Here is a 6,851-nt window from a genome sequence, read left to right on the forward strand (position 1 = left end):
GAGGGGTTGAATTCACTCCTTGGGTAATAAGAGTAACTTCCTGTTTGGGGCTCAAGTCAGAAAGAAAATGTATATGTTTCATTCCCACCCCGATACACAAATACACACACACAAAGACCCACACACACACCCCTGTGCACCCACACAGGCACACACACACACACACTCACATGCCCCTCTTTGGACAGTGTGTGAACAGTGCCATCTACTTGGGCGCACTGAACATTCTCTTTGCCTGCTGCAGCTGAGGGTTTTACCATTTAATTTTCTTCTGTCATGGGCCCTTAAGATTTTCCACATTAGTTTCTTCTCCCCAGGCCACTGTTCTAAATTTTTCAAAGTTAACTAGATATTAACTACCATGTTAAAGAAATGTCTTTTTAAGTTTACATTTCATTTTTAATTCTATCATTATCCAATTAGCACTTCACAAGGAGGTCCGATGCTATCTGTCCCTACTGATAATTGAGAAAACTGAGATTCAGAAAGTGTAGGTACCGTTTTCAAGATCACATAATTTTTAGACATGGAGCTAGAAGTTGAACCCAGATCTTCTGACTCCTAAGACTCACTGTGTATTTTGCACTATATCATGTGTCTCCCATTGAATTTCAGACTTCACTGGATCTCAGAGCTAAATGAACAGTAAGAGATTATACACAGCCAGCTCTTCATTATTTATGTCAACAACAAGGCTCAGTGGTGCAGGCAACTGTAAATCACTGATAATTTGCCCAAATATTTCAAGACTTTGCTTGAACATTTTTTTCTTTCCTAATTCTTGGAATAGGTAATATATGAACAGGATAAAAACTCAAAAAATACAAAAGCTGTATAGTGAAAAGCCTTCCTTGATTCTATAGTATACACACATATCCCTTAGAATGCATACACAAATGGTGGGGCATCGTATATTCTATACCTTGATTTTTCCACTTAATATAACTTGGAGTTCATTTATGTACTTAGAGCTATTTGACTCCTAATGATTGAGCCTTTTGAAACTGTTATGTACCCCAGGAAGACAGGGCCTTTTGAAACTGTTATGTACCCCAGGAAAGACTATGTTCTTTAATGCAGTCTTCTGGGAGCAGACGTATTATGGGTGGGATTTTCAATTAGGTTGTTTCCATGGAGATTTGACCTACCGAACTGTGGGCAAGACCTTTGATTGAATTATTTCCATGGAAGTGTGACCCTGCCCATTCAGGGTGGGTCTTGATTAGTTTACTGGTGTCCTCTATGAGAGGATAAAAGGCAGAAACATTTTGAAGAGAACTCAGAGAGATGCTTGAAGATGCAGACCAAAGGATGTTTGGAAATGCTAGGCTGAGAGATGAAGCCCAGAGTTTGCCCCAGAGAAGCTAAGAGAGGGTCCCCAGATACTTAGAGAGACACACCTTGAGAGAACAAGCAAGGATGCAGAGGAGCTGAGAGAAAGAAGCTAAGAGAGACAGAAGCCCAGAGACATTTTGGAGACAGCCGTTGAAACCAGAACCCAGGAGCAAAGGACCAGCAGATGCCAACCACCTGCCTTCCCAGCTGGCAGAGGTGTTCCGGACGCCATCAGCCTTTCTTCAGTGAGGGTATCCTCTTGTTGATGTCTTAGTCTGGACACTTTTATGGCCTTAGAACTGTAAATTTGTAACCTAATAAATCCCCTTTATAAAAGCCAGTCCATTTCTGGTATTTTGCATAATGGCAGCTTTAGCAAACTGGAACAACCACTCTGCAACTAAAAGGTATTTGATTTATATTTGATCATTTTCTATTACCAAAAGAAAAAAATGTTGCATTTAATTTCCTTTCACATACATTTTTGTGTGTGTGTGTGTGTGAGTATTTTCGTAAGATACATTAGAATCAGAATATGTATATTTAAAATTTTCACAAATACTTAATTTGATGGAAGTGGAATTTGTGGGTCAAATATATGTACATGTGTACCTTTGATAGATATTCCTAAATTTCCCTGTAAGGAGGTTGTTCTAATTAACATTCTCACCAACATTGTATGAGATTACTTGCTTCAACTTGCCAATATAAGAAACAATCAAATTTTTGTTTTTTGCCAATCCAATAGTTCAAAAGTGGAATCTTGTAGTGTTATTTGTGTTTCACTTAATTTTGAGTAAGGTTGAATATCTCCTGATATGCTGGAAAGCCATTTGTATTTCAATTTCTGTGAGTTGTGGTGTTTGCTCATTTTTCCTTTGAGTTGTTGATAATTTTATTACTGACTTCTTGGTGTGTTTATATGTATTGCACATATTTTCTCCTGTTTCTTATTTGCAAGCTGGAGAAAAAGCATTTTCAAGTTGAGGGAATAGCAAGTGCCTTCCCAAGGCGAGCAGGAAGAACGGAAAGAATAGTAGGGCTGCTTTTTTCACTTCATGATTATTTTTTTTTTCATGCAGAAATTTAAAATTGCTATGTAGCCAAATTCATATTTTTTTTAATTTACAGTTTCTAAGTGTTGTAAAGACCGTCCTAATCTGAGATAAAAATTTGTCCCATATTTTCTTTTGGCAGTTTTAGTAGTTTTGTTTTGTATGTTAAAATCATGTCTACATCTATAACTTATTTCTGTGAAATGTAAGAAGTAGAAGTTTTGTTTTTCAGGGGGTTACTCAGTTCTGAACCATTTATTGGACAATCCATCTTTTATCCAGTGATTTGGAATGACACCTTGATCATATCTTAAAATCCTGTATGCATTTGAGTCTATTTCAAGATGCTCTGTTCTCTATTTTTCTGTCCTTTCAAGTAAAATACCAAATGGTTTTAATTAGTATAGCTTCATAATATCTTTTCCTTTCTGCTTGGGCTTACCTTCTCAATATTCTTGCAAGTTTATTTTTCCATGTTAACTTGAGAATTAGCTCATCTCATTCCAAATACTCTGGTTGGTGTCTTTATTGGGATAGCATTAAATAAACATCTTTATAATGACTCTTACTGGCTATTTACCTGAATTTTAAGGTGAATTTTGCAAGGTCAGCAACTGTATGAAGACAAGTGTTAATAATATTCTCATTTTACAGAGGAGGTACAGACTTGCTGAGAGGTTCAAAACATTCCTTATTCCTCAAAGTCATAAACTAACAACACTTGGAGAGGGCCTGGAACCAGATATTGTCCTTCATACAATTGCAATGCACTGTCTATACCTCCGTTCATCTCATCTACCCCCTTGAGACAGGGAGAGGCAGGCCCTGGAAACCGAGGGTCCACCCATGTGGCAGGGTGTAGTGAAACAGTGTGGGCTTTGGACCAGGAAGACCTCTGTTTCCTCCCTGACTTTACTCCTTCATATCTGTGAGATCTGGGAGGAAATTACTTGACTTTTATGGAAACTCAGTTACTTAGTTTCTTCAGTTAATTTGCAGAGTGGAGATGTGCATTGAACAGTATTTGGCACTTTGGATGCATTTAGCAAATGCTGGGTTTTTCACCCTTCAGAAAAGTGTTTAAAAACTTGGCCATGTAACATTGTGATTTTTGTGATCACTTCACAGTGGTAATTTTACTAGACTAATAATCCCCACCCCCCTTGCCTCACCCCATGCCACATATGACGTTTTAGGCTGTGAAAAGGAGGAAATCTTTGGCTCAGATTGGGAAAGGGCTCTGTTTAAGGTGGATATGGCCTTGCTCGCCATAACTTTTCCTACTCACTTCCCTGTCTTTCTAGGGTACTTTTGTCTTCTTTGTAGGCTCTCCACCAGACTCCCATACTTAATTTTAAGGCAGATTTTTTATTAGAAAACAGCCATTTTAAATGAATTCACTTAAAATAGGGACAAAAACATTGTAATAAACAGTGAAAATGTTTAAGTGGGTTATTTATCTTCAAAAATAAAACTAAAAATTATAATGATAATAAATTTCTTGTTGGGATAAAATTAACATAATTGAGCTTGTCAATTTAGATGAACAATGAACCACGATTGAGTCATTTCTGCTAAAAATTTTGTCTAAGATAATTATGTCATTATTTATGATATTTATTTCAAAGTTTTATGTCACATACAAAAATTTGAAAGCTTCGTCAGTTCTCCTAAGGTTCCCTCTTAATCAGGTGGTATTTAAATACTTTTTTCTTTGTTGTACCCAGGTGCTGTTATCCTTGCTAATTTTCTATATTTTCAATTGTAAAACATTCTACCTCTGCTGGATTTCCATTTTTCAATGACTCTGCGTATAATTCCAGCAGTTCTCAACTATAAGTTTTGTTGACTTCACGAAATCATTCCTCTTTTGCAAGTCTGGCGATCTCACTCTACAATTATCTTGCATTGAATTTGTCCTGGGTGTTAGCCCGCCTTCTCTAGAAAAACAGAACTGTGGGGATTGGCAAGTCTGAATTCCATACGCAGGCTGCCAGTTGGGAATGCTGATGAAGGTGAAGTTGAGTTCCCCAGGAGAAGCTGGCTGGCTGAAGTAGACAGAAATCTTTCTGACTGCTGAAATCATCGGTTCTCCCTTTAAGACTTTCAACTGATTGGATGCGACCTCTCTCATTGCTGAAGGCAGTCTCTTCTGTTGATTGTAGATGGAATCAGCCATAGATCCAAACAACTGACTAATGATCTAAATCCACCAAATACCCTCACAGTTACAATCAGACCAGTACTTGCTTGACCAAAGAACTGGACACCATAACCTAGCCAAGTTGACCCAAGAACTTAACCCACACGGTGTCTTTTTTTTTAAATGAAGTTTGTGACAACTGATAATCAGCCAGTCTGGATGGCTGAATAATGGTGTTTCAATGACACCCATACCCTAATTCCTGGAACCAGTGACTGCCACCTTAAATGGCAAAAGAGACTTTGCAGATGTGATTAAGTTGAGGATATTGAGATCTTAAGGATCTTATCCTGCATTATCTAGTGGCCCAACCTCAGCACAAGGGTTTTTACAAGAGGGAGACAGGAGATCGGAGTGAGTAGTAGTAGATGTGATGATGGAAGCAAGAGTTTGGAGTGATGCAGACACCAGCCAAGGAATGTGCACAGTCACAGAAAGTTGGGAGAGGCAAGGAACAGATTCTCACCTGGGACTTCCAGAAGGAAGCAGCCCTGCTAATACCTTGACATTAGCCCCTCCAGACTCATTTCAGACTTGAGACATCCAGAACTGTAAGAGAATACGTTTGTGTTGTTTTGAGCCACTAAGGTTGTGATAATTTGTCTCAGCAGTAACAGGAAACCAATATAGCCAGATACTGACCCAAATACTGACCTCAGAGCATGGGAATTGGATAGATGAGTGTAGGGTGGGCAGAGTTAGTTCATTAGTGAATATTTTAATGATTTTTATTTTGCCATACACCCCATAACTATAGCGTATGGGTGTCTGTGTGCGTGTGTGTGTGGTGGGGACAGTGAATAATATATATTCAAAAGGCAATGTATATAAACATTTTCCTATTCTGTCTTGTCAGGAGCAGGGATTCTTCCTTGCAGAGTTATTGGATCCAGTTGGAGAAATGGACAGAGATGAAAACTGAAGAAGCCACAGAGGATTAATGACTGGACATAGGAAGGAGCCTGAAAATATCTGAGGAATAAAGGAAAGATGCAGATGAGTTAGTGAGAAGTACGGTCCACTGATGCTGTAATATTTTAATAGAGAGTGAGGATAGGGGCTGCTGCACCAAGATGTAGAACTTTGGGAGACAGAGACAGGTAAAGAGGGTTTTTAGAAAGTTTTCCCATTACAACAAACTTATACCATTTCTGCTGCCCAAACAGCTCCCCTTAATGAAAATCTTCAGTAATGATGCAGAGTTTGGTTTCTATTTGTTTTTAGCAGTAGCTCTGCAATGAGACTGGTCCTAAAGCAGAGGAAGGAGGCACAATTCTATCTGGGCTAGATGTTATCAAAACAAACTTTTATTATTTCTTACCAGGGGATTCTAAGGCAGATCTTTCCGAACTGTGGTCTTCTAGGCTGGGACCATGATGTCTTTAGTTTTCTGATCGTTAGCATTTTGGGCAAAGCCTTGTTGCTTGCCTTGTTAGAAAGTACCTCTACGACAATTTGTGCTTTCTGAACAGCTGGTGTTGGGGGCAAAGCCTTCAGGAGAGAGGCCTGTCTAACCTCAACTTCATGCTTCTGTTTCTCATTGTCTTTGCTTTTCTGAACTTACAACAAACATCTGTCATTTTGGGACTCCTTTTTCTGATTACAGTCTCCTTGGCCTGTCTTGTACCTACTATTTTGGATGGATATTCCTCACCTGGGCAGCAACTTCACAGGTTTGATGAGCACTGTGTGGAAATTTGAGAACAAAGTCAATGAACTGTGCACATTCGCATGTGAGAGCCCACATCCTTATGCCACCAACCAAAGCCTGGTTCTGAGAGTAACAACCACGATTACAACCAGCTTCCCTGCACACAGCTCAAAGGAAATGCAGACTTCTACCCAGGGCTGCTGACTCAGCCTGAAGCACTGGAAGCTTCTGGGTGGTTTCAGTTAGAAGTCTCCTTTACTGAGTCCTCTGTCCTAGCCCTAGACAGAATCAGCGGCAGTTTTCAAATCTGAAATTTTGATTTGCACTAGTGGATACTGGGTGCTACTTGAAATGGTCCTCAATTGTGCTGTGAGGTTTGAATGTTTTTTTATTTTATTGTTATTTTTCCTCCCAATTCAGGTTTGGCCAAATGAAAAGCACGTGGTCAGAGAGAGAGGTCATGCAGGGGGCACAGCTTGCCGGACATCCCACACGCATTCATGCTTCCCATTTCCAGCAACACCTCCCTCCTGGGAGAGAGGGGGCTCTGGCCAAGTGTTTTTATGACTCGAGCTGATAAAGTCAAGAGACAACATAATGGGGTTTA

General features: G+C 39.4%; 1 long non-coding RNA gene across 1 annotated transcript; it reads left to right on the forward strand.

Annotated features, from left to right (window-relative positions):
* Positions 1-5,025: 5,025 nt before the first annotated feature.
* LOC119540903 lies at positions 5,026-6,595 on the forward strand. Its single transcript, XR_005218117.1, has 3 exons — positions 5,026-5,144; positions 5,450-5,693; positions 6,200-6,595. It is a non-coding gene; the product is annotated as an uncharacterized LOC119540903 (long non-coding RNA).
* The last annotated feature ends 256 nt before the right edge of the window (positions 6,596-6,851 follow it).

Source organism: Choloepus didactylus, chromosome 7, assembly GCF_015220235.1.
Source record: "Choloepus didactylus isolate mChoDid1 chromosome 7, mChoDid1.pri, whole genome shotgun sequence".
In the NCBI taxonomy this organism is placed as follows: domain Eukaryota; kingdom Metazoa; phylum Chordata; class Mammalia; order Pilosa; family Megalonychidae; genus Choloepus; species Choloepus didactylus.